This window comes from Lagenorhynchus albirostris, chromosome 21, assembly GCF_949774975.1.
Source record: "Lagenorhynchus albirostris chromosome 21, mLagAlb1.1, whole genome shotgun sequence".
NCBI classification, from domain to species: domain Eukaryota; kingdom Metazoa; phylum Chordata; class Mammalia; order Artiodactyla; family Delphinidae; genus Lagenorhynchus; species Lagenorhynchus albirostris.
The window spans coordinates 22,371,065-22,397,283 of NC_083115.1; the positions used below are offsets into that span (position 1 = coordinate 22,371,065).

The following is a 26,219-nucleotide window of genomic DNA, read 5'->3' on the forward strand; positions in this document are numbered from 1 at the left end:
GCCTCAGCGCTTCGCAGTTTCCTCTCCTTGTTTTGCTTTCGATCTGGACTGTTCTCAGGCAAGCCGGGGAGTAACTTTTAGTTTTGTTCCTGCGATTATTCAACTGACGGGCTTTCATTTCCATTTCACACATCCTAGCAACACTTAAGCCTTGCGGAATTGTATTGATAGCGTGAAAAAGCACACTGAGAGGTAACATTTTTCAAATAATAGTTGTGACTGTGCGTGTGTGTTTTTCTCGAGGGCATGTTTATGAGGACTGGAGGGAATATGTGTGTGCGCGCGTCCTGATGGTTTGACACGATGTTTTGCAGACGGAAAATGCTGAGGTTCATAAATATTAATACTGATTTTTGGAGGAACAGTCGGCGCTGTTATGGATCATCTGATTTTAGGGGAAGCAGGTTCTGCTGCTGTTGCTGCTGCTACTGGGGCTGCTGAGGCTGCGAGGAGGAGGAGGAGGAGGTTGGTGGAGGTTTAATTTCACTTTTGGATTTGCAGATGCGGAGAGGTGGCTCCATGGACACAGACCTGCTCTGTGTGATTCTGCGCCCCAGGTGGTGTGGGGGGGGTGCAGGTCCGCTGGAGTCGGGCCTCCTTTTCAAACAAAATTCTCGCGTGCATGTGTGTGCGTGTGTATGTTTACGGAGGCCGTCGCCACCAGGTCCGAAGGAGGGGAGCGGGTCCTTCTCCTTGCCCGCTGGCGGTGCCTCTCTCCAGGCAGCCTCTGGCGTAAATAGGCAGGAACCCGCAGTCCACCCTCAGCCTGCGCCCCGCGCCCGGGCCGGGAGAGGCGCCTCCCGCCGCGGCCAGAGGAAACTTGATGGGGCGCCCGGCGGCGGTCCCGGGGCTCGCCCGCCCGCCGGGCTCGGGGAAGAGTCGCGGGCGTCGGGTGCCAGCGGCCGGGGCCGGCGGGCGGGCTTGGAGCGGGGCTGCGCGCGGGGCCTGGCCGGCGCGCCCGGCTTCCTGGGGGCTGGGCCGCTGCCGCCACCGCCCGGGAGGCACGCCGCGTCCTCCTTCCCGCCGGCCAGCGCCCGGCCTGGCCCTGGGGCTTTGTCACTGCACTTGTCCCGGCGCGCGGGGGGCTCGGGCGGCGCGTCCCGGGAGGGCGCCGCGCCCAGGGGTCAGCGGCCCGGCCGCGGCCTAGCGCCGGGCGCCTCCGGGTCCCCGCGGGCGCCCCCGGGCCGTACTCGCGCGCTGGGCCTGACCCGCCTTGGCTACGGAGCGGGCGAGGTGGGGGCGGGGAGCCTCCGGGGACCGAGCGGCGCCCTGCTGGCAGGCCCGGGGCCGGCGTCCCCTGGGGGTCCCGGGGCGCCGGCGGCGGCGGGGTGGGGACGGGAGTGCCCGCCCCGCGCCCTCCGACCCCGCTCGGGGCGCCGAGTGGCATTCGCCCGCCGGCCGAACGTGGTTGGTGCAAAGCCGCGGCAGCCACTTCCTTTCCGCCTCGCGGGCCGGGCTCGCCCACCGAGCGATGCCAGTCGTGGCCGATCGTGGCGCCCGCCCGCTCGGGGCGCTACGGCCTGGAAGCCGGCCCCGAGAGGGCTCGGGCTGCCTTTCCAAGTTCAGAGGGTTTCAGGATGCAGCTCATCCCCCTCCTGGGACGCGCCGGCATCTCTGTTTGGGCCCCAGGTGTGGCTGCGTGGGCCGCCCTCACCCCCTTACCCCTTTAGAGGGGGAGAAGCGGAAAGGAGGCTGGCAGCCCGAGCCGGGCGCAGAAACAGCCTTCCGGGCACCAGGCGAGGCGCTGAGGTCAGTCGGTGTAGGCAGGACCGCTGGTCATCGCTGTGAATGTGACCCCTGGCACTAGCAGTCGAGGTTGCCACATGCGAGCGGCGTGGCTTTCAGTCGTTTTTGCCCCCAGAGTATAGTGTTTGGAACTTGGGGACATTTTACCTGCTCCCTCCCTCTTCAGCCTCCTCCCTGCAGTGTGGGCAACGGGTAGTGCGCCCTGTCCTTGGTTAAGAAAACGCAGAAGCTTCCTCCTTGAGGAAAAGTGCTGGCATTTGCCTTCTTCCACCGGCCTCCCAGTTGCTGTGACTCGGTCTGCTTTTGATGAATGGCGAGGGAGGGTGAAGGATAGTTACATTTCCTGTTGTGGATTTTCAGGAATCACCAAGGTTGCTGTCAAGCCTGCATTCATTTATTAGTTTCAGACCGACTGCAGATAACATTGGGATTTAGCAGCCTGCGCTTTTTGGTGCTTAGGGGCAGGTGCAGACAGGGGCCTGGTGACAGACCGAATGGGAAAGGTGGATGGTCTTGATGTTAGGCAGATGCACGCTCCTTGCCACGACTTGGAGGGGGACCCCTGTTTAACTTTATGCACACAGATTCAGGATTTTCTAGTTTTCTCACCCGCCCTCCCCCCCCAATCAGGGTGAAATCCTGGAAAAACTTGTGTTTTCTAAGGAAAGTTCAGCAGATGGAATATTTAGGACTTAACCTGGTAATTTTAAGGGGTGACCTTGAAAAATCTATTGATCGATGGGGCAGAGTCCAGAATTTCACTGTAATTAGTGAATGATTATAATTTATAACTTAGCCTGTTGTGTAACAAGTTAGATTTTGGCCTCTTAGATCCGGGTTCTTGTCTGTTATGATTCGTAACTGATTCTTAGTATTAAACATTTACATACTTTATTCTCAATGAGTCGGTTTTTTTTTTCTTTTGACCTTCAAAAGTTAGAGATAACTCTGCATATTTCAGACTTACTTACCTGTAAAAATGTCATCCTAATCAAAAGTAAGCATTTGTGGTTAAATTGGAAGCCAATTATGGCAAACAAAAGTCCTGACAGCTCAGTGAACCATGACCCAACTTTTCTCTTCCTCGACTTTCCCACTTTATTAGGCAAATATTCAGTATACCAAAGCTAGTTAAACACGTTTAAACCTAGTAGTGGAAAATTTGAAACTTTGGATGTTTAACATTTGGATGTTTGACATGCATCGATTTTCTCTTGTTTCCAAGGACACTGTACTTTTATTCTTAGTATTATGGCATATAAGCCTCCTTGTTTTTAGAGCATTTTTACACAGTTTCCTTTTGATAGAGAACAGACCACTGAACTCTAAATGGGGTATCTGGGACATGGTTCTATTATGTTCTTTATACCAAAAAAGGCTTAAAGCAGATAAGGGAGTTTATTCATTTAATAACTATTCCTAGAACATTCACTATGCCCCAGACACAGTGCTACGTTCTGTCGGTTCAACTGGGAACAGGAAGACAGTTTCTTTACCCTCTGGGGAGATTGCATTCTAGTTGGTGAGCTGACAATACCCAGCTAAGAAATAAAGACAGTAATTACCTTTAGGGGTGAGTGCTATGGAAGGTGATAATAATACTTAACTGTATATCTGATAGGGTTGCTTTTGGGAACAAATGAGATACTGTTATGAAAGAAGGTTGCATAAGTTATAGCACTCTACAAATGTGTAAGGCATTCACTTTTAGAATTTTATCAGATTATTCTTAACTTGAAAAGCCAGGGAATCATGACTGTGGATTAAGCACTGACTTTCTCTTATAGAATTTTCAGCAAGAAGGGATTTTACTTGTTCTGAGAGAAAATAATAATGGTAAGAAATTAAACACAGCATAACTATTTTATGTAAAGCATTAAAGTATTTAACAGTGACATAAGATATTGTCAGTGAGTTTTTTTTCTGTCAGAAGAGAAGATAGATGGTGTCCATGGAGACCAAATGATATGGAAATAAAAATGATTGGACCAATGTATTTTCCGTCTTCATATCAAGAAAAAACCCTCCCAAGCTCACTTTGCTGTAGTCTGAATTTTCTTCATCATTGCCGAAGACTCTTCAATTCATTATCTGTTATTAATTGTATGCCCTTAACTGATTTTAGTTTTTGCTGTAACATCTTTAAAGGGACTCAGTGAACTTGCATTTATTGAATACTTACTATGTACCTAACACTATATATGTGAAAATGATATGTGACAGCATATGTGAGAATAAATATAATAGATAGTATATATTTACAAGAGATATAAAATACATAAAGTGGTATATAAAAATAACATAAATTGCTGTGAAATAGTTATTGTTAACAATAAAATCAGTTCTTCTTTTGGTCTGTATGGGACCCCTTCTCACACAGGGGTAGGAAGTTAGGGCTTTCTGTCCCTGTTGGCCCCATTCGTGCCCTACTTTTGGCCTGAGTCTGATCAGTATTTGGTTGTAATGTCTGCCCAAGGCAGGGTCAAGCAGTGGCCCTCACGGTGGAGGGGTGCTGGTGGGCTTGGGAGTGACGAGATTTGATTAAATGTTGATTTTTTTTTTCACCAAAGAATGGTAAGTTATCTATAGGGTCCAGATTTAAACCTGAAGTCAGTATTTTATATAAAATACCAAGAGAAATACACAGGCAGGAAGTCACGTCCACAGGCACCTGAGGCTGGGCTCTGACCCATCCAGAGGACGCACAGTCACCAGCGTTTTGCCTTGAGAGAGCCTTTTAAAATGATTTCCCCTCTCCCCAGCTCCATCTTTTGACAGATGGTCTCTGAAACAGATTGTGTGTAGTTAGGAAGACTTCATATGCCCATTTTTATTACTTAGAAACACTTTAGACTTGCAGTCAGAACTCCTGGTTGACTTGAGAGAGCCAGCATCAGCAAATCTAGTTGATCTAATTCCAGCCCAAAGTAGAGAAACTTGACGTTGTAGGTAACCTGGGCAGCCGTTTCTTAGATAAGCTGTTAGACCTATTGGGCCTTCTGAGGTCCTAAAACTAGTTACCACCTTCCCACTCCCATCAGTAACTTTGAGTTCTACTGGGGATCCAGGGACCCCATGATATGAACCATTGCAGTAACTCAGGCGATTATTTTGTTCAATGAACGCAAACACTGAGTCCTTATTTCATTTATTTATTAAATATTTGTTGACAGACAGCTATGTACAAGGCTCTGGGTAGTGGGAGGTGCATGAACTCAAGAGTCCAGAGGCCCAGAGTTGACTCAGCTCTTTCATTAACTCTCCAGTCACTTCTCCTTTCTGGACCTTAGTTTTCACATCTATAAAATGGGGCTGCATGGTTCTGTCATCTTCGAGGGACGGGACTTATGTGTGTATCGGAATCATGGAGAGGAGGGGGCTTTTAGAAACCACACAGAACCTTCAGACTTGAGACCGTCTGCAGCCCCCTCTTCTCTTTGTCTCTCCCCCGACCCCATAGTAAGCCTCTCACGTTCACCAGTGTATCCTGGATCCCTGTCACTCAGGTATGTGGGCCAGAGCAAAGGCAGAGAACCACTGAGTCAGGGATCTCTTCCCAGGGCCAAACCTTTTCATTGTTTCATTGAGGCCAGGCTATGCAGGAAAACAAGCAGATGGAACTTGTTCTCCACCTTTTAGACAGTGCTTTGAATAGGGAATCTGTGGTCCCTCCCTGTTGGCTCTGCCCATGTTGACCTTGCTTGTCATACAAAAATGGGATTCGCGGTACAGTTGTGATACTTTGAATTTTCCATTCTGAACAAGCACGAAGGACTTTGTTTCACGAGTGTGTCGCTCTCTAGGAAGGCCACAGAGTCATGGGTTTGTTTTTTGTTTGTTTCTGTTTTGGCTTATAGTCCCCTTTATCAATTTAGTATTCAGCTTCGATAAGCAAGAAAGAACAAGAGGCAAAGCAAAAAATGTCTCCGTATGTCCCGTGCCCTGTGTGCATGCCTTGTAGCCCCATGTTTATGAGAAACAGAAGGCTGTGCTTTTCTTTCTGGTGATGGATTCTAAGCATTTTTATATCAAGGGCAAGACCAATTTAGTTCAACAAAATATCTTACTTCGGGGTTTTGTGTGATAAAAGCCTATCCAGGTTTTTTTTTTCACGTCTTTATTGGAGTATAATTGCTTTAAAATGCTGTGTTAGTTTCTGCTGTACAACAAAGTGAATCAGCTATATGTATACATATATCCCCCTATCCCCTCCCTCTTGAGACTCCCTCCCACCCTCCCTATCCCACCCTCTAGGTGGTCACAAAGCACCGAGCTGATCTCCCTGTGCTATGTGGCTGCTTCCCACTAGCCATCTATTTTACATTTGGTAGTGTATATATGTCCATGCCACTCTCTCACTTCGTCCCACCTTCCCCTTCCTCCCCTGTGTCCTCAAGTCCGTTCTCTACGTCTGCGTCTTTATTCCTGCCCTGCCACTAGGTTAATCGGTACAATTTTTTTTAGATTCCATATATATGTGTTAGCATATGGTATTGGTTTTTCTCTTTCTGACTTACTTCCCTCTGTATGACAGACTCTAGATCCATCCACCTCACTACAGATAACTCAATTTTGTTTCTCTTCATGGCTGAGTAATATTCCATTGTATATATGTGCCACATCTCCTTTATCCATTCATCTGTCAATGGACATTTAGGTTGCTGCCGTGTCCTGGCTATTGTAAATAGAGCTGCAATGAACATTGTGGTACATGACTCTTTTTGAATGATGGTTTTCTCAGGGTATATGCCCAGTAGTGGGATTGCTGGGTCGTATGATAGCTCTAATTTTAGTGTTTTAAGGAACCTTCATACTGTTCTCCATAGTGGCTGTATCAATTTACATTCCCACCAACAGTGCAGGAGGGTTCCCTTTTCTCCACACCCTCTCCAGCATTTATTGTTTGTAGATTTTTTGATGATGGCCATTCTGACTAGTGTGAGGTGATACCTCATTGTAGTTTTGATTTGCACTTCTCTAATGATTAGTGATGTTGAGCATCTTTTCATGTGTTTGTTGGCAATCTGTATGTCTTTGGAGAAATGTCTATTTAGGTCTTCTGCCCATTTGATTAAACATTTTTGAGAGTTAACTACTTGCTCTGTCATTTTCATAAATAATTTCTTTTCCAGCGTCCTTAGCAATCTGTTGCTATCTGTGTAAGAGCATTTGATACTCACACACCTAATGTGATCAAAGAAAAGATGAGCTTCCTATATAATTTGTTCTTTTTGAGCTTATGGATGTCAGGTTTTTGTAGGAACCAAAGAAATACCTTCTAGATAGAAGACACTGTCCTGGCCCCGTAAGCTTAGAATCCAACTGATTTTCCCATCTCATGAGGTTGACATTTTGAGTGAGAAGAAAGTGCATACAAATAACTTTGTTTCAAGTAATATCTATCGTGTTATTTTTGAAGAGAGCTTTTCCTGTTCTCCTTACCCTACAATTATTGAAGATGATGAGAAAAGTTACAGTGGTGGACCAGAGTGTCCTGGCACGTGGTTAAGATGTTAGTGGGTGTGTGGGGTGGTGGAATGTGAGTGGGGAGGGTGTTGGAAGGTGACAGTTGGGAGAATGAGGTGATGAAAAAAGAGACTAAGGTGGAGAGTAGAATAATGCCTCCTGAATTCTTGAATGGGGGACAGGAGGGAGTCAGGCAGGTAGACCCTGTGTCTGCCACAAATGTCATTGAAGGCGTCTTGAGGTAGAGGGGACAGATTGCTAGTTAGTTGGTAGTGACTGCAGGACAAGTTGAAATGAAATGCCGGAGGACCCTCCATTTCTGACTTTGAAGTTTGGCCTTTTTATCTGGGGGGGGGTGCACTTAATGTCTTAAAAATGTTGAACTCTCTGCTCCCGTAATTCCACTTCTAGGAACCTACATATGTGAGGTAACGAGAGGTGGAGTGAAGATTTATGTACAAGGATGTTTAACTGGTAGCTTCTGTAATAGTGAAAACTCGGAAACACCCTAAACACGCAACAGGAGGAGCGCGTTTAAATGAGTTATGGCACGGTCCACACACTGAGTATAGATAGCCGATGAAATTCATGTTTTTGTATTTAATAATGATGGGAAGATGTTTGTGGAAAAGCTGAGTGGAGAAGAAGAGGATATTCAATTGTGACCCTAATTTTATTTTTAAAACGTGTGTGTGTATCTGTATACACATCATTAAGAAAAAACTGGGAGGAAGCATTTTCGATGGTGTGATTATGGATGTTTGGCTCTTTCTTCCCCCTTGAAACACTTGTATTTTCCAAATTTAATACAACAACACAGTTACTTTTATAACCAGAAAAATATTCTCAAGACAGCTCTGCAGTGTGCCCTCTGACCTCACGTCTGGTAAACGTAGGCGGAGGACAAGTAAGTTGGATGTTGCTTAGGAGGATGTTGCGTGTGAACTTGGCCCTTCCTGAGCCCCTTGTGCCTTGATGTGCAGAGCCAGGCTCTAGAATCAGGGCCTTCCCAGCCAGTGCTGAGAGATGCCCTTGTCCCCATTCACCTGTTACTCCTTGGAGACAATGAGATCGATGGCTCCGTGGTGAGGTTGGGACACACTGTTTTCTGAAGAGCTGTGGAGGGTCTGAGATGTTACCCCACGTCACAGATATGTCTTCTATGTATGTGAATACTGCAGAGGCCCCAGACATGGGGGTTGGAGGAAAGAGTTCTTTATGGAGCTCTACAACCAGATCAGTGGCCAGAGAGATGTTGCAGTGTTGGCCCCCCATACCTAGTCCCTGAAGTGATAAGTGATGCCATGAAAGCTGATGGAATGTGGGTGTGGTACGGTCAGAGCAACCATTCCCCTCCTCTGCCAAAGGAGGGGGCGGGGGGGGGAGGGAGAGAGAGAGAGAGAGCGCGCACAAGCAAGCAAGCGCCTTTGCTCCTTTGAGCCAGCGAGGAAAGGATCCAGGGTTTCCATCCTAACCTTTTGGAAGGCCTGGGCTAAGGTCTGGGCTTCTTTCCTTTTGAAATGTAAATGCTTAGAGACATAGGTCTTCCTGGGACCCTGCAAACTTAACCCAGGGACCTAGTCAAGGCTGTAACCATTTGACCCTCTTGCGGAGATAAGAGAAGTTTGATTATCCTTCTGGATCAGAGCAATTAATTTAGACAAATGGCTACAGACCCAATTCTCATGGTAGGTGAAGAGTAAAATGTTTCTAGGGGAAGTGAATGCAAACATTCACTATCTTTCATTCACTGTCGTTATGTTGTGTTCATTCCTGTGTCTCAGGTGGCTCAGCTGTTTTACAGGAGCGCTGAGGAATCCAGGGAAGTTTTATTTTCCCCACACAGCAACCTTTACAAGTCCCCACGGGAGGATGACTTCGTGTGACTCAATCAGAGTGTGACTTCTGAGTTTCCGTAACTGAAGAAGCTTCCAAATCCTGAATTTGTGTCTGAAAAAAAATTTAGAATAGTTTTGATCCCTTTATAGATCCGGGAGACGTTTTTTGCATTTGTTATGAAACTAGGGCTGGGCGTAACCGTAAGGACTTCAGAGGCAGAATGCCAAAGCTCAGCAGAGAAAAATGAGTATTGATTAGGACCGCACTGTCCAATACAAGCAGAATGTGAGCCACAGGTGTAATTTTTAATTTTCTAGTAGCCACGTTAGAAAAGTAAAAACGAGTAGGTGAAGTTAATTTTAATACCATTTTATTTAGCCCAGTGTGTCCAAAATACTATCATTTCAACATAAAACGGATGTAAAAGTATTAACGAGATTATTTACGTTCTTTTTTTCATACTGAATCTGCCAAATCCAATGTATCTTTTACACCTTCAACACATCTCAATTCAGTCTGGTCACATTTCAAGTGTGCAGTAGTCATGTGGCTGGTGGCTACCATATTGGATGGTGCAGGGTTAGGAAATGAAGCAAGGTGTGAAGACAGATACAGGGAAACATTGTAATACAAGGCTAAACCTAAAAAACCCAGAGGAAAGCAGAGGTGGGTCGTTTGGTTATAACTGCATCTCGCTGTGCCTCCCCCAACAAACCTTACCTGATCTCATCAGCTTAAAATAATAAGATGCTCTGAATCTCTTCAGAAGCAACACACTGTGTGTGCCATTCCTTTGGCGATTAGTCACAAACATCTTGAATCTTTTCCACCCTTTGAACTGTTGTGAAAAAGGTCGATTCCTTGGATTTTCCCGTTTGCAACACCTCCACGGGCAGGTTATCTGAGAGCTGGGATTGTGTCGTATTTCCTTGCATTCTCCACTAGTGCTTGATACACAGTAAGCACTAGATAAATATTTGTTGATTTGATTTTCAACCCTAAAGCAAAGGTTAGCTTCAAAGGCTGAATTCCAGCTTGGGGCCTGTGGCCTAGATCTCCTTTGTGTTAGAAACCTAATGGTATATGTATTGAGCACGTAAACATTGGGATTTGTCACTTTGCAATAGGATTTGTCACTTTGTATTAGGCGTTCAACATCTAGAAGGTGAAAAAATTGTTCGGTTTTCTCCTTTTTACCGAGGGCTTAACAAAAGTCTTATCAGTCTATTCCTTTAACATTTATGTCCCAATGCTGATAGTAATACCTTCCTGTACATGTAAATAAGCTGTATTTGCTGATAAACCCAAGGTATACATTTGGGAGCTGCTACTTTCTTGGTGGGTTAGTTATTAACAATAACTTCGTTATTAACAAACACTCAGCCCATAACTTATGTGCAGGGAAGTTCTTTTGAAATCAAGCACCGGTGTCTTACAGTTGCCTTCATTTGTTCCCTTTGACTGTAATTGTTGGGGAGAAGCAACAGATTTACCCACAGAGCCCAGGCAATTTATTTTTACCGAAGCCTACCTAAGAACTGCTTAGGTAGCTTTTCTCTGTGAGATTAAATACGACCTTCACTGAATCATGTTAGCAGGGCCAGCAGCTAGAAAAATAAAGACTAAACCAAACCTTCAGCAAAGAAATTCCCAGCTGCTCAGCAGGTCAGAGCTTTCGTGATTGCTTTCTTCCAATGAAAACACTGTAGATTAGTTTTAAGTGAATTCTAGTAGGTTTGGGGATTTGCAACTGACAGAAGAACAGGAAAGTGTAATCTCACTTTAAAATCGTAATCCTGAAGGTAAACCTTTATTGACTCTTTGTGGGGATGTTGGGATTTTGTTTGTATGGGAAAACTTAACTCATGTGCACTGTTGAGCTGACCTGGAAAGTCCTCAGGGATGAGGGACAGAGAAGTGAGACAAGAAGCTGGTGCCCCCAGAGGATGCCCTGGGCACGTGGGGTGCTCTAGGTGGCTCCGAGCACCGACCCAGATGGTCCCCTTTCTTCTATCCGTTACAAAAGCGAAGTCCAAAGGCCCCAGGAGGGAATGTGGATGAACTGCTATTTCCACTTTTGGGTGTGGCTCTGCTGGTGATTCAGGAAGTCGGGGTGAGTTTAAAATATTATAGGAGAGGATTTATTTATTTGCCTCTCTTACAGGTGCTTTGAATGCATCAAGACTTTTTTTTTTTTTTTTGCTTTTTTTTTTTCAAAGTCAGGGTGCAGTTTGGGCTGCAGTCTGGGCCCTGAAAGGAAACAGTGGACAGCTCTGATCATTCATCCAGTCGTCGCTTACCTAACAGGTGTGTACTCATCTCCATGTGGAGGGAGTAGGTCTAAAAAGGTGGCGAAGTCCTCAGCTTGGCATTGAGCGAGCTCGGTAGATGACCTGTGCTCCCTGCAGTGAGGGGCCTTCGTCTGGGCGGCTGAGACCTCAGTTCCAGCAGTGGTTTTTGGTGTCTGAGCATCCCTTTTAGAGGCCTTCTTCCACCCATCAGTGGGCCACAGGGGGTTGTCTCAGATTGTAGGGGAGGTGACAGTGCTAACATGGCACGTTCTTGGGCCAACTGTGTACATTTTATTTTCTAAGGGACAGAGTCTTCGTAAATCATATAATAGGCATAAAACAGCATCTTGTTTTGTTGTTCTGGCTGTTTCTCTACCGTTTTCCCCCCCTCTCAGTTTGGCACGTCGAATTCAGCTGGCTGCCTGTTGTCTGGTGTCTTTTGTCACGAAGTGGCTGAGTCTCTATAGTTATCTCCACTTTCTGCTTCCCTTTCCCTGAGGGGAGATGGTAACTGGCAGTACTGCTGATAACAGACCGCTCTGAAGCCCTCCCTGGAGGTTTGTGCTGGGAGAACCTCTCCCTTCACGTACCATCCGGGAGAGGCTTTTCCCTCACACGGCTTGAGATGGCATCGCCATGAAGGGGAAATTGGCCCTTATTTAATTTTGAAAATCTGTCCTCTCTCTCCCTCTGTCTCCCTGTCTCTCTGTGTGTGTCTGGAGGGGAGGGGTCAGTAAGTTACCTTCAAGTTACCTGGAAGGAAAGAGTGATTTGTCCACGGTAGGACTCAAAGAAACAGTGACAGCAAGTAGTGAATTCATAAATGCGTGTCTGTCATTCTTTTTTTTATTATTATGGTAAAAGTTACCTAACAGAAAATTTGCTTTTATAATCATCTTTATGTATCAAGTCCAGTGGCAACAAATTCATTTACAGTGTTTGCAGCTGTCTCCACTACCCTTCTCTAGAACTTTTTTTCGTCATCTCAAACAGAAACTCTGTACCCATTAAACAAGAGCCCCACCTCCGAGGCTTCCCTGGTGGCGCAGTGGTTGAGAGTCCGCCTGCCGATGCAGGGGACACGGGTTCGTGCCCTGGTCCGGGAGGATCCCACATGCCGCGGAGCGGCTGGGCCCGTGAGCCATGGCCGCTGAGCCTGCGCGTCCGGAGCCTGTGCTCCGCAACGGCAGAGGCCACGGCAGTGAGAGGCCCGCGTACCGCAAAAAAAAGAACCGCACCTCCCTCTGCCTGGGCAAGCACCGTTCTACTCTCTGTGTCTGTGAACTTGACTCCTCTAGGTGCTTCACGTAAGTGGCATCAGACAACATTTGTCCTTTTGTGTCTGGCTCATTGCACTTAGCAGAATGTTTTCCAGGTTCATCCATGTGGGAGCATGTGTCAGAATGTCCTTCCTTTTAAGACTGATTCATATTCCTACATTTTGTTTCTCCATTCATCTGTTGATGGGCACTTGGCTTGTCATTACCACTGGCTATTGTGAACCTTGCCGGTTTGAACACTGCTGTAAAAGTATCTGTTTTGAGTCCCTGCTTTCAGTTCTTTCAATCCAGTGGATCATACGGCAATTCTAGGTTTAACCTTCTGAGAAACCATTTTCCACAGAGGCTGCACCATTTTACATTCCCATCAATAATGCACAAAGGTTTCAATTTCTCCATATCCTTGCCAAAAATTCTTTAATTTTTTTTTTTTTTTTTGGATAATAGCCATCCTAATTGGTGTGTGGTGGTCTCATTGTGGTTTTGATTTGCATGTCCCTAATGGCTGGTGATGTTGAGCATCTTTCCATGTGCTTCTTGGCCATTTGTATATCTCTTTGGAGAAATGTTTATTCCAGTTCTTTGCGCATTTTTTAACATCTTTATTGGAGTATAATTGCTTTACATTGTTATGTTAGTTGCTGCTGTATAACAAAGTGAATCAGCTATACATATATCCTCATATCCCCTCCCTCTTGCGTCTCCCTCTCACCCTCCCTATACCCATTTTTGAATTGGTTATTTGTTTTTCTGTTGTCCTTGAGTTGTAGGATTGAGTCATTCTTTTTGTGGGTTCCAAAGTGACATATAAGTATGGTCTGAAAACTCAAAAGATTCTCCATCATTACTGTATGTGGTGCATGTGGCACAAAACCATTTTTCAAATTTTGAGATGTTACAGAGCTGATCAAGCACCTATTGAGGAATTAAATTAGACTGAATTAAGTACGTCAGAGTGGAGTGGAAGATGGGGAATCAGCTAAAGGTACTTAACCTTCTCAGAGAGTACTAGAATTGGAAGTTTTCCTAGACATTATAGTCTGTTCCTTCATTTTTACAGCTGGAGAAATCAAGCAACCTGCCCAGGGTCAGGTGGCTGGATTAAGTACTTAGTACATTTTGTGGAACTCTGTAGTAAAGAGTTAATTTTTTTTTTCTGTTGTATTTTTGAATCCTAAAATTTCTGATGAGGGGAAAAACATAGCAGTGCTTGAATATGGTAGTGAATTAATCGTAGCAGCCTCTCGTATGGTACCTTCAATACTTGGGGCTCATCAAAAAGCCCTAGTATTGCGGTATTTCTGGATCAAGGTGAGTAACAGCAGCCTCCCGATAACATTTGGGGGCTTGAGAATTTAAACATGATACATTCAGTAATGGTTCAATACTACTACTTGAGTGGATGAAAAAAAATATTGCTGTAATAACAGATCTCTTAGGAAAAATGAATAAAAGCATTTGTGTATTTACTGTGAATAATCAACAGAATGAGAAGCCATTTATTTGTCCTTATAAGAGCTATAGTAGATGAAAAAATGCAGTGAAATATCAACTTTACAGTAGCAAATTAATTGTTGGTTTACTTTTATGCTCTGCTCAAAATTTTCACTTCACTCAGTTCTTTTGAGAAGTTGGTCTTTATTGCATAAGGTAGCCTGATAAGCTAACATTACAGATTATAACTAGGAGTCAGTTGTAAACAATTGGGAAGCAGATAGATAACTGCAAAAATTTGTATTAAATTTGTATTCCCTTCAGGCTTGGGGCCAAAGCTTCTATTTTATTTTTTAAAATAAATTTATTTATTTTTGGCTGCGTTGGGTCTTCGTTGCTGCACACGGGCTTTCTCTAGTTGCAGAGAGCCGGGGCTACTCTTTGTTGCGGTGCGTGGGCTTCTCATTGCGGTGGCTTCTCTTGTTGCAGAGCACGGGCTCTAGGCGCTTGGGCTTCAGTAGCTGTGGTGCAAGGGTTTAGTTGTTCCGTGGCAAGTGGGATCTTCCTGGACCAGGGATCGAACCCGTGTCCCCTGCATTGGTAGGCGGATTCCTAACCACTGCGCCACCAGGGAAGTCCCCCAAGGCTTTTAAAAAGTCTGTAAAATTAGCCTCAAGTAATATGAAAAGAAATGTGATGATGAAGTTAAGTTGAAGACTCCCTTCTGCAAACAAGTATTTTAAAATACAACTCTCAGAAGAGTTAATTCCTTCAAACAGATGTTTCTGGACTGCTGGTGTGACGCCCGGTGCGTGGAGATGCAAACTAGACAATTTCATCTTCTCACAGAGCTTATCATTTACTTAGAGAGACAGGCAGGGACATCTATAGGGACAAAAAGAATGAAATATGTGCTTAATAGAAGCACAGCACCAGAAGGCTACGGGAGGGAAGAGGAAGGAGCTCTATCTTTGGCCAGGGTTGCGCTTCACCATGAACTCCCACCTGTGGTAGGAGGAGGGCAGGGTCAACTGGTGGCTCATGGGTGCTCAGGGCATCTTTGGTCGAAAGAGCAGTAAGAGCGAAACCATGAAGGGTTGGAGATTCCTTATGCTCTTGGAGGATGGAGAGTTCTCTGGTCTGATGGGAACAGGCAGGTCAAGGGAGTGTCAGGGACCGTTCCTGGTGGCCACGAAAAGTTCCTTCAGTGCATGTGTTCCTGTGTTTTCTAGCAAGGAAAGGCTTTATTCTGAGCATAGGGCAAGCTTTTGGGAGGAAGGGTTATTGAGGATTTGGAACATCTACCTCCCTTACATTTTAGAAGTTGATATATAATGACTCCTAGCAGCTGGATGTGGCAGAGCTGTGAGCCTGCCACACTTAAGAGGAGCTACGAGAAGGTATAAGACTGACGCATGCATTTCATTCATAGACACATGGGCATTGCAGGAAGGACCAGACTGTGCTTTTGATAATAACCAGACCTGTCTTTGAGATGCTTTCATACGTTTGTAAGAGGAAGTGATACAGAGGTACAAAAATATTTTTTGTACCCTCTTTTGTTTGTTTTGATTTAGTTTATAAAGAGAGGGAAGTTATTATGAATAGGTTTACGATTCTTAAGTGAGGAAGATATAGAGACGGCTGCCGTTAATACAGATGAGAAGCCCAAGTTAGAGGACCAAGGCGACGGCAAGGTGCCCCCAAACAACAGCTTCGCACAGCGGAAGTGTTTAGGACAAGGCATCCCCGTGGCTCTGAGAGTGACTGGATCTGCTGTCATCTCAGCAGTGAGACTGCCAGTTGCGGTAGGACATGCGGTGTGCTTGGCCATGTTGTCCGAGAGACACTGTGGAAGACCCTGGAAGAGCTGGCTTATGGAACCTTAGAGTTGAGCCTCAACTACAGGGACTTAGGAAGCCTGGAGGGAGCTGGGAGTATTGGTGCACCAGGTGGGGCTTCTTCCCATATGCATCCCCCCAGCATGACAGGTGACAGTGGCCCCACCATCTGGTATGAAAGCCATAACATGGTTGATGGCTGCATTGATGGCATCTGTTGGGTATTTGCTGGGCTCTTCACTTAGGTTTGAAGATCTTATTCAAAGGCCCAAGATACTTCTGTGTTATATTTCAATATATCATATGCTCTGCATTTATTATCAACGACTGCCTTGTTGACCTGATTGTAAATTTTGGAGTGCCGTTATGTGAGGGCTCAGCTCAAGAAATGTTGGATGAATTAAATCGTAATGATTGACCTAGTTCTGCATCTGTAATTTCCTCTCCAGACAGACTCCTTGGTAGGACCTTAGAGCTAATGGGGCTCGTGTGCTGGGTTTTCTAGTGAGAAAGGAGGACAAGACAGCAGGTGGGAGGCACCTTAGCCACGTGTGCATGTGCCCTGGGGTGTACCAGGGTGTTTCCCCTCATCAGTCGGCAGGGACCCTTGTTGAGGTGCGAGGACAAATGTCTCTCTGTTAACTAGCCAGCCTTAGTGAGCCTTCCATTTGTTTCTCTACCATATCCGTCCAGTTTTCCTGGGGCACAGCTTTTCCGTATTGCTAATGGTTCAAACCTGCTATCACACTTCCTCCCTCTTGCCTTTGTTGTTATTCTTCCTTTTGTTTGGAATATTTTTCCTTCCTTTCCGCCTGAGAATCCCCTACCTTTCCAGGCCCACTTCAGACGCCCCCTCTTCTTTGAAGCCTTCCAGTGTTCTCTCTTCCGGGCTTTGACATAATATAGTAAAACTCCCCCGAAATGCCTTCCCCAAAACTCACCTATATAAAATGCAGGGTCCTTTGATTGGGAGGTTAATGAAATGATTGGGGTGAGTCCCATGCAGAGAATGAACCCAGAAACAGTTGTGTTGAAAGCCTGAGTTCAAGAATCGGGGTGTATTGTAGCATCAGCCACATCCTGGATAGTTTTATCATCTGTGATTTGTTTCTCTCGTATCACCTTCAGAACATGGTGCCTAGTTTTCGAGCTGGTTGTGTAGGTTCCAGCCTCCATCATTACCACGTAAGCTTTTTGAGGACAGAAATCACGTCCGCATCATCTTTGTACCCACCACAGAACTTTTCACAGGACTCAGCTCCATAAGGTTTTTTGAATGAAATGCTAAATAAATGTAATTCAAAAGTTGTTAACATACTTAACTCGACTCACCTGGAAAATGTCATAAAAATAGTGAAATTATTCTTCTTTGGGTTGCATGCTTTTTTGCAGTCATTTTTCCCCTGCGTGTTTATTACTTCTTCATATTAAGTTTTATCCATCACAACATATAGTTCATGTCATCTGCCTTTTCCTCCCCATTCCCTGTCCCCAGAGGGTTCTTCAGGAGGGATTATCCACTTTCTTATCAATAAATAATTACTACATATCATTATGTGCAAGGAGCTTTACCTGATGTTTTGGGAGTTCTGAAGACGAGTAAGATGTGATTCCTGCTCACAAGGACTTTAGCCAGAGCTCGGCCGATTTTCAAGTACATGAAGCTGTGAGCTCTGGTTGAGTTTTAGAAGGTGGAGGCATTGGTGGGATAAGAAGTTAGAAAGGTGGGACGGGGCTGAGTTATGGTGGCTGAGAGTCCAGGTTTTATTCGTACTGTGGAGCCCCTGAAGGGTTTTGAGTCAGGTGATAAGATGTTTGGGAAGATTGATCTGCAGGGTGGAGATGACACTAATATTCCAGAACATGGACCCTGGGCACTGTCCTGCTCCTTGTGAGAGATTCGGGCTGGGTCCACTCTGCTATGAGGTGAGGCACTGGCTCTACTCTTCGGAATTTCTTTGGGGAAGTCTTAGCGGAGACCAAAGCAGTCATCCTATACTTTTCCTTTTACTAGAAGCTGCCTTTTTTGTTGTTGTTGTTGTTGTTTGTTTGCAGTACTCAGGCCTCTCGCTGCCGTGGCCTCTCCCGCTGCGGAGCACAGGCTCCGGACGCGCAGGCTCAGCGGCCATGGCTCACGGGCCCAGCTGCTCCGCGGCATGTGGGATCTTCCCGGACCGGGGCACGAACCCGTGTCCCCTGCATCGGCAGGCGGACCCTCAACCACTGCGCCACCAGAGAAACCCTAGAAGCTGCCTTTTTATCTATTTCTTCCTCACAGTAGCTCTGCCAAGTTGCTATTAAGGTCTCTGTGTGTAGATGAAGAAACTAAGATTCGGAGAGGTTACAGGTTGTGAGTGGTGAGGTTCCAGTCAGGTGTGCTTGACACCAAACCTGAGCTCTCTGCAAGCACCTTCTGCTTCTGCAAGGAGGGGGAAGGAAACCAGTGTGGTCCTGGGAGGGGTTGGCAGAGAGGGAGAAATGCTAACAATACAGTGGATGCCAAATCCAATTTTCAGGTACCGTTGGGAACTTGGTTAGTGGCAGTAAGTATCTTTTAAAAATATTTGAAGACATTTATGCAGCTTGTAGAGGAGAGATGTGTTCTTGATTCAGAGGTCTTATTGTATTTAGGGTGGCTAGCAATGCTGGCTCTCATTTCCAGGGGGAATTCATTGGTAATCAGGATGCCTTATTGTAGGAATAGAATCATTAGTGTATACGGTTATAGTTTGTGTGTTGGATCTCAACCTGATTTGAACAAAACGAGCTGAATTGAATGGCTCTATAATATTATATCATAATAAGTAGTAGAATAGGAAGAAAAAGAAGAAGAGGGAGAAGAAGGAGAACAAGAGGAGGAGAAAAAGAAGAAGCAACAGTAGAAACCTTACCGAGAGTTTACTGGCTGAGGGAACAACTCAAAGGAAATCCCCAGAGGAAACATGGCAGCAAGAAGGAAGTTGTCGGGGACCCTGTGGATGTGGCGTGAGGGAGGGAGTCATTTATTCTTATCCAGGGGAAGAGATAGACATTGCCCTTCAGTGCCAACCCTTTTCAGAGCAAATTATTTTCAGGCAACCATCTTAGGGGAAGCATTGGTTTTCAACATCATCGGCCAGTAATGGATTTGAAATCAGATGGTAGCAAATAATTTTGCCATTTTATGCAAATAGGTTTTCTTAGAAGTTTCCAGTATGCTGGCCTTTCTAAGAATCCCTGACATATGACTTTTCAAACTTAAGTAATGAAAGCATTGCCATCTCCTTTTTCCTCACATCTCCTTGTCTTTCCTGTGTTCCCTGTGAGACAAAATATACCCATCGTATATATATCTTAGAGTTTCATAATTTAGTCGTATCTGGAAAGTAATTTATCTGTGTGACTTCACACAGCTTTCTCATCTTTTTTATTTTACATGAAAGAATATTACATTTGTATATGTAACATACATATAGATTTAGATCATTGTAGGTTTTTTTTGTTTATTTATTTATTTAATTTTATTTATTTATTTTTTTTTGTGGGGGATATAAACAGCTCAGAGAATTTAGGTCCTGCCCATTTCCTGCCATGTTCCTCCTTCCCAAGCTACTTTGTGTGTCTCAGTGATCCACTCTGTGGTCCATAGTTTTCTCACATGCACCATCTTATTTAACTTTTCCTGTACTTTCCCCATGTACTTGAGGACCAAGATGTCTTTTCTGGGCTTTTGTATTGCTGGCTTAGCTGGATGGCTCCAGGGACACCCATGTATTCATGGAAGGAGGGACAGTCTGAAATGAAGTCCCCACTTAACTGCCAAAAGGAGAAGTCGTGCCTTTCACTTTGCTTTACAGCAAAGGCAGTGCTCAGAGGACATGCTGATTAAGGGAAAACTAGGGTCGCTTCTTTTCCCATTTTCCATATGGAAAGAAGGTTTGAACATGCAGTATGAGCCTGAGTCCATATGCTTTGAAATCTGTCCATGATTCTTGCTTTGCTGAATTGCAGAATCTGATGCCATCTAGGTACTTGGGTCTGGGGCCAAACACACCCAGTGGTCCCACCATGATTTCAAATTTATGACATATTTTTTAAAAGTCAGTCTACGCTTTTAGGTCCTCACTGCCTTCCATGAGTTCTTCTAGAAAATACTCTTTTAGAAGGTGATGGATTTTAAAAAAATGCTCTTAGAGTTTCATAATTCAGTTGTATCTGGAAAGTAATTTATCTGTGTGACTTCACACAGCTTTCTCATCTTATTTTGTTTATAAGAAAGAATATTACATTTGTATATGTAACATACATATAGATTTAGATCATTGTAGTGTTTTTTTGTTTATTTATTTTACTTTTTTTGCGATACGCGGGCCTCTCACCGTTGTGGCCTCTCCCATTGCGGAGCACAGGCTCCGGATGCGCAGGCTCAGCGGCCATGGCTCACGGGCCCAGCCGCTCCGCGGCATGTGGGGTCTTCCCGGACTGGGGCACGAACCCGCGTCTCCTGCATCGGCAGGCGGACTCTCAACCGCTGCGCCACCAGGGAAGCCCTGTTTATTTTTTTAGAAAACATGTTTCACACGTGGTTAAATCGTCTAGGAAACATTTGACCCGTGTATGGGTCAAAAGGTATCCTTTAAAATTTTTGATACCCATGGCCAAGCTACTGTCTGGAAAATTTGTACCTATTTGTACTCCAGCCCGTAGTACATATGAGACGTAAAGCACTATTCTAGATGTGTTACAGGGTTCCTTATCTAATCCTTGCAAAGCCCTTTGGGAACAGATAGGGTTGATAACCTGCCTAAGGTCACACAGCTAATAAGTGATAGAGCTGGGATTTAGAACCAGGCTGGAGTTCACACTGTTGCCTTTTCTGCTCTGTTACTGCCATGGCAGGCCTTGTGAGGAAATTAACCAAGGGGTGCTGTGATGAGACTTTCTTCCTTCTGTGAGTCCTTGGGTGTGGATAGAAGCTCTTCTTTAACCCTTATAGTGGATGCATCAGATAAGAGAGGTGCAGAATGATTTTCCTGAGGCAAAAACTTTGGTCTTCACATTCTTTCAGAAACTGTACACAGACAGTGTTCTCAAAGAGAGATCTTTTGAAATCCAGCCCCTTTCCTCAGCTCTTCCTTGCCCCCTTGTTCTGCTGGCTGCAGGCTTAGACAGTCAGGAGACTGTTAAAATCTTACCCTTATGACCCTTTTTCCTGCCTCCTTCTCCCTCACGGAGGTGTTGGTAGGACCCACCATGGATGCCTGTTGGGAGGCTCAAGTGGTTGCCAGCATCCCCCGGGGGGCGTGTCGAATAGAGGTGGGAAGGTTTTGCAGAGTTTTGCTCGGGGACTTCAGCTTTTAAACCCTTGCTTCTCTTTGCTGCTGGATCTGGTGAGACGGATCACGCACGCATGCGCTCGCGCGCTGCGCGCGCGTGCGCGCGCGCACACACACACACACACACACACACACACACACACACACACACACACACACACACACACACACACACACACACACACACACACACACACACACACACACACACACACACACAGTATTTTCACCAGTGCAGCCCTGGAGTCATACAAGGTCAAAAGACTTCCTCTTTTAGGAAAAGCCCCAGACAGCTCACTGTCTTCTTGTTCCATCCTTGTTTGTGGGTGATTTGTATTCTTAGTTGCTCCGCCCTCAGAACAGAGACCCAACAAAACAGAAAGTGTAGGGAAAAGCCACCACGACTCGGCTCTGCGTTTTCTTTCTGGATCTGTAGGCCCGCAGGACTTAAACGTTCATGTTCCTGAAATGTTCCTGACGTGAGGAAGCAACTGTCAGAACTAGCATGGTGTCCACACACTGGTTTTCTAGTGTGTATGTTTGAGAACCCAAAGGTCACGTGTAGAGGAATCCTGTCCACTCAAGGTTGAAGCCTGTCTTGGATGCTGGGGTCTCATGATAAAGGAGCCCAGTGATGGAGAATCAGCTTTGTCAGGGGTTAAGCCACAGCTTCCTCCTCTGACAATGGAAATAATAATAATAGTACCTACCTCATAGGGTTGTTGTGAGGGTTAAAGGAGATAATATAGAAAGAGCGTAGAGTTTAATACCAGGTACATACCATAGTCGTTGCCATCATCATGCCACCACCATCTTTACCTGCTGAGGAATCAGGAGAGCATTTTTTTGGAGGCAAGTTCGACTTTTTCAATGCATATATTTATAAGCAATGCAATTCAGTGCATGTAAATTAATCTCTGGTGTGAGTGCCTTGGCCCTTTTGGTAGGAGGTCTCTGGGGCTCCTTCACCTTGACCATCGTTAGCCTTGCTATGTTTTCTTTCTTCACACTGCCTGGAGGAAGTGTGTGTGCAAGGATCTCTGAATTGAATCTCTACCCAAGTCCTGCAGAACCGAAACAGTTCAATGTACGTTAGACATCTCACGTGGCAATGATATACCTGTGCTTTCATTCAAAATTATTTTAATTGTAAGAGTTAAACTTTCCAGACAATTCCTTGAGTGAATTTACATTTGTGCCACTTGGAGTATTTAGTCTTCTTGTTTCACATGATGGTTTCCACAGAGCAGTAGGGCTTATAAGAAGTGGGAGGGTGGTGCATGTACCCGTCTCAACAGATGACGCAGTTCTCACGCTGCATAGACTATAGTGAACAGCAACAAATAAAAGTGATTTAACTTGATACCCGTGAAAGTATTCTTTGTAATACATCTAATTTTTGAAATCAAATATTTAAAATGTAGGAAGAGGAATGATGTCATTACCAATGTTATTGTAAGGGAAGCTTAGGGAGGATATTTTAAAGAAATTTTCAATCTTATTTAAAGCTTTTCTTATATTATAAATGTCTTTTTTGTATTAGATTGGTAAAGAAAAATGTATATATATTGCTAGGTAGAACTACTGTAAAGGCAGTAATAATTTTTAAATGGCTACCTCAGATGTCAAATTAAAAAAAATATTCAGCAAAAGTACTTCCTCACTTTTTAATATTGCAAAAGCAGTTTGCATCAAAGTTTTCCATTTCAGGACTAAAAATGTGCCGTTATTCACTAACTCAAGCACAGTGCATGCCAGATTAATTTATAATGTAAGTACAATTTAAGGAAGAAGATGCTGATTTTCTTGTATAACATGGGAACAATAATATATTCCAAGGATAGAAATAACTTGAAATTAATTACAGATCCCAAATCCCTTCTTTGCGATCCAAACAGCTCTGAAAACTGAAAGTTTTTATCATGACTCACTTGTCAGTAGAGTCTGCCTCGAATTGGCATGAAGCTATTTATAGCTTTTACTAATCCCAATCAGTGTGAATGCTCACGTTTTACTGCAGAAATATTACTGTATTAGATTAAGGGGTTCTGCTCTGGAGGTTGCTGGGGATGTTATGTTCTATATGGTCTAGGCACCATATTATCTCTCGAAAATCCCCAGGCTGTGGAATTCTGAGACATATCTGGTCCAAGGATTTTGAATAAAAGAGCAGTTATCTCCCATGACTTGAACATCCCCTCATCCTGGTTTTTCCAGGGACAGTTTCTCTTTACATCTGTTTAGAGGAAAGGTATAAGTATTAATAAGGTCCCATTCACGCTCAAAAGTGTTCCAGTTTGGACGATAGATGATTGGTCACCATGCTGACCATCTGTGCATTCTGGGTAACGGAATGCTGGTGGGCTTCAGTAAGTTTCTTGTGAATGTCCATATGTACAACTTTGAAATAAGCTTCCAGATTATATCTTGAAAGCCTAAAATACTGTAAAGCAGTGTTTATAAGAAATAATCTTTTAAATGTAAAAATACATATCCACTGCTTTCTTCGACGAATTCTCCATAGTATTTAAATATACACTTTTTTTTTGCTTAAGGGCACATCATCATTTTCCTTATCGTAATTGCTTGTGTACCAGCCTTCTTTTACTAGGCTGCAAGCCCCCTCTCTGTTCCCCTTCACCTTATCTTTGATGCCTGGCCTCCACAGTCAGGTCCTAGTTTATTAACTTAGCATCAGTCTTTGCCATACCCTTGGGCCCTGGGAACAGAGTGGTGAGCAGGCAGAATTGGTCTTGGGCCTTGTGGAGATTCTTGTCTAGGAAGGCAGACAGATTTGAGGCCTGGCCTGGCCTGCCGATGACGTGCTTTTGAAGCTAAGACTTGAACAGTGTGAGTCAGCCAGTGAAAGGCGATGCCCTTGAGGACGGCAGGTACAGAGGCCTTGGGCTGCCCTGCTGGCCGGAGGGTCAGGGAGTAAGGCCAGCAGAGGGAGGGGAAGCTGGAGCCAGCGTGGGCGACAACAGTGGGCTCTAAGCAGATCATGTTTATGCTTTTACGAGAGCGTTCTGGCTGCCTGGCAGAGAGCAGGCCGGGGTTGGGAGGTGGTGGGGAGACGTCAGAATGGCTGCTTGGTGCCGGCCTCGCTGAAGGAAGGAATTGTTCTGGAGCCGCTGGTTTCACTCTCTATTCTTACAGTGTTATAGTGACTCTCTTGGGAAACAGTAAATACGTGCTCTGCTTGTTACTTGGAGGCCAAAGCGGTTACTGAAATGATCAGCCAAGTGGGAGCAGGTTATTCAGGCTTCCGTTTTCCCCAAGTTGAGGAAGAGTTGTAAATAAGAAACAAAAAGCAGTAAAATAAAATTCAAAAATTAAGAAAAAAAAAGAGGAATGTACCACAATGCTCACTGCAGCACTATTTACAATAGCCAGGACATGGAAGCAACCTAAGTGTCCATCGACAGATGATTAGATAAAGATGTGGTGCATATGTACAATGGAGTATTACTCAGCCATAAAAAGAAACGAAATTGAGTTATTTGTAGCGAGGTGGATGGACCCAGAGTCTGTCATACAGAGTGAAGTAAGTCAGAAAGAGAAAAACCAATACTGTATGCTAATGTGTATATATATGGAATCTAAAACAATAATAAAAATGGTACTGATGAACCTAGTTGCAGGGCAGGAATAAAGACGTAGACATTGAGAATGGACTTGAGGACATGGGGTGGGAGGGGGAAGCTGGGGCAAAGTGAGAGTAGCATCGACATACATACACTACCAAATGTAAAATAGCTAGCTAGCGGGAAGCAGCCGCATAGCACAGGGAGATCAGCTTGGTGCTTTGCAATGACCTAGAGAGGTGGGATAGGGAAGGTGGGAGGGAGGAGCTATGGGGGCATATGTATGCATATGGCTCATTCACTTTGTTGTACAACAGAAACTAACACAGTATTGTGAAGCAATTATACTCCAATAAAGATCTGTTTAAAAAAAAAAGAAAGAAAAAAGAAACAAAAAGCAAAACCCTTATTCATGGTGGGCTTTTCTTGAGCCAAGTGGTGGAAAAGCTGTGGGATCCGGAACTATTGTCATGAAAGAAAATGAAACTATGCCAGGAATGCCAGCTTTGGGGGCTCTGGTGACAACTCAGACTGGCCTGAAATGCCCTACAGAGAATCCTGTGGCGTGGGGCCTCTGAAGACTGAATATCTAAACCCTGCGTCACTGGCAGCCCAGGGACCCATGCTTATGACTTCTTTCTTCCGCTGCTGACTTAACCTACGAGGTGAAGCAGTGTCACTTGGAAGCCAACCTCATGTTTTAGAATCTAAATAACTTCATGTAAATATTACTTCAGAAGTTTAACTGGAGGTAAATCTTTGATGCTGAAATCTGAGAGCCTTCTCTAAAATATGCAGGCGGGGGACTTCCCTGGTCGCACGGGTGGTTAAGAATCCGCCTGCCAATGCAGGGGACACGGGTTCGAGCCCTGGTCCGGGAAGATCCCACATGCCGCGGAGCAACTAAGCCCGCGAGCCACAAGTACTGAGCCTGCGCTCTAGAGCCCGCGAGCCACAACTACTGAAGCCCGCGCGCCTAGGGCCCGTGCTCTGCAACAAGAGAAGCCACGGCAAAGAGAAGCCCACGCACCGCAAGAGTAGCCCCCGCTCACCACAACTAGAGAAAGCCCGCACCCAGCAACAAAGACCCAATGCAGCCAAAAATAAATAAGTTTATTTTAAAAAGTAAAATAAAATATGCAGGTGGGCTTTTGGGTCATCTCACTTTTTGTTTTCTACACACCCAACACTTTAAATGACTTGTGGACCATCTTCCCCAGGAAATGAAGCTTCGAGGTTCCTTGTTCAGTTCATTGTCGCTTGATCGCGCGGCCCCTTATGGATGGACGGATAAAGTGATTGACGCGTGTACTTGATACAGTCGCCGTGCCTGGATTAAGAAAAAACGATCAACAGTTTAATTTCAGCACCACAGGGGGAATTTGCTAGAGTTTGTCATATTTGCAGAAGTGCTGTCGTTTCT

General features: G+C 45.0%; 1 protein-coding gene across 2 annotated transcripts in view; it reads left to right on the top strand.

Annotated features, from left to right (window-relative positions):
- The first annotated feature begins 8 nt into the window (after nucleotides 1-8).
- The window catches only part of IRF2 (interferon regulatory factor 2), an 84,239-nt gene continuing 58,028 nt past the window's right edge, over nucleotides 9-26,219 (top strand). Inside the window, exons 1-2 of one of the 2 annotated variants that reach the window (XM_060136510.1) lie at nucleotides 9-192; nucleotides 315-465. The gene's annotated coding sequence lies outside the window, so the exon portion shown is untranslated. The remainder of the gene's footprint in view (nucleotides 193-314; nucleotides 466-26,219) is intronic. The other variant, XM_060136509.1, reaches the window with a different exon arrangement.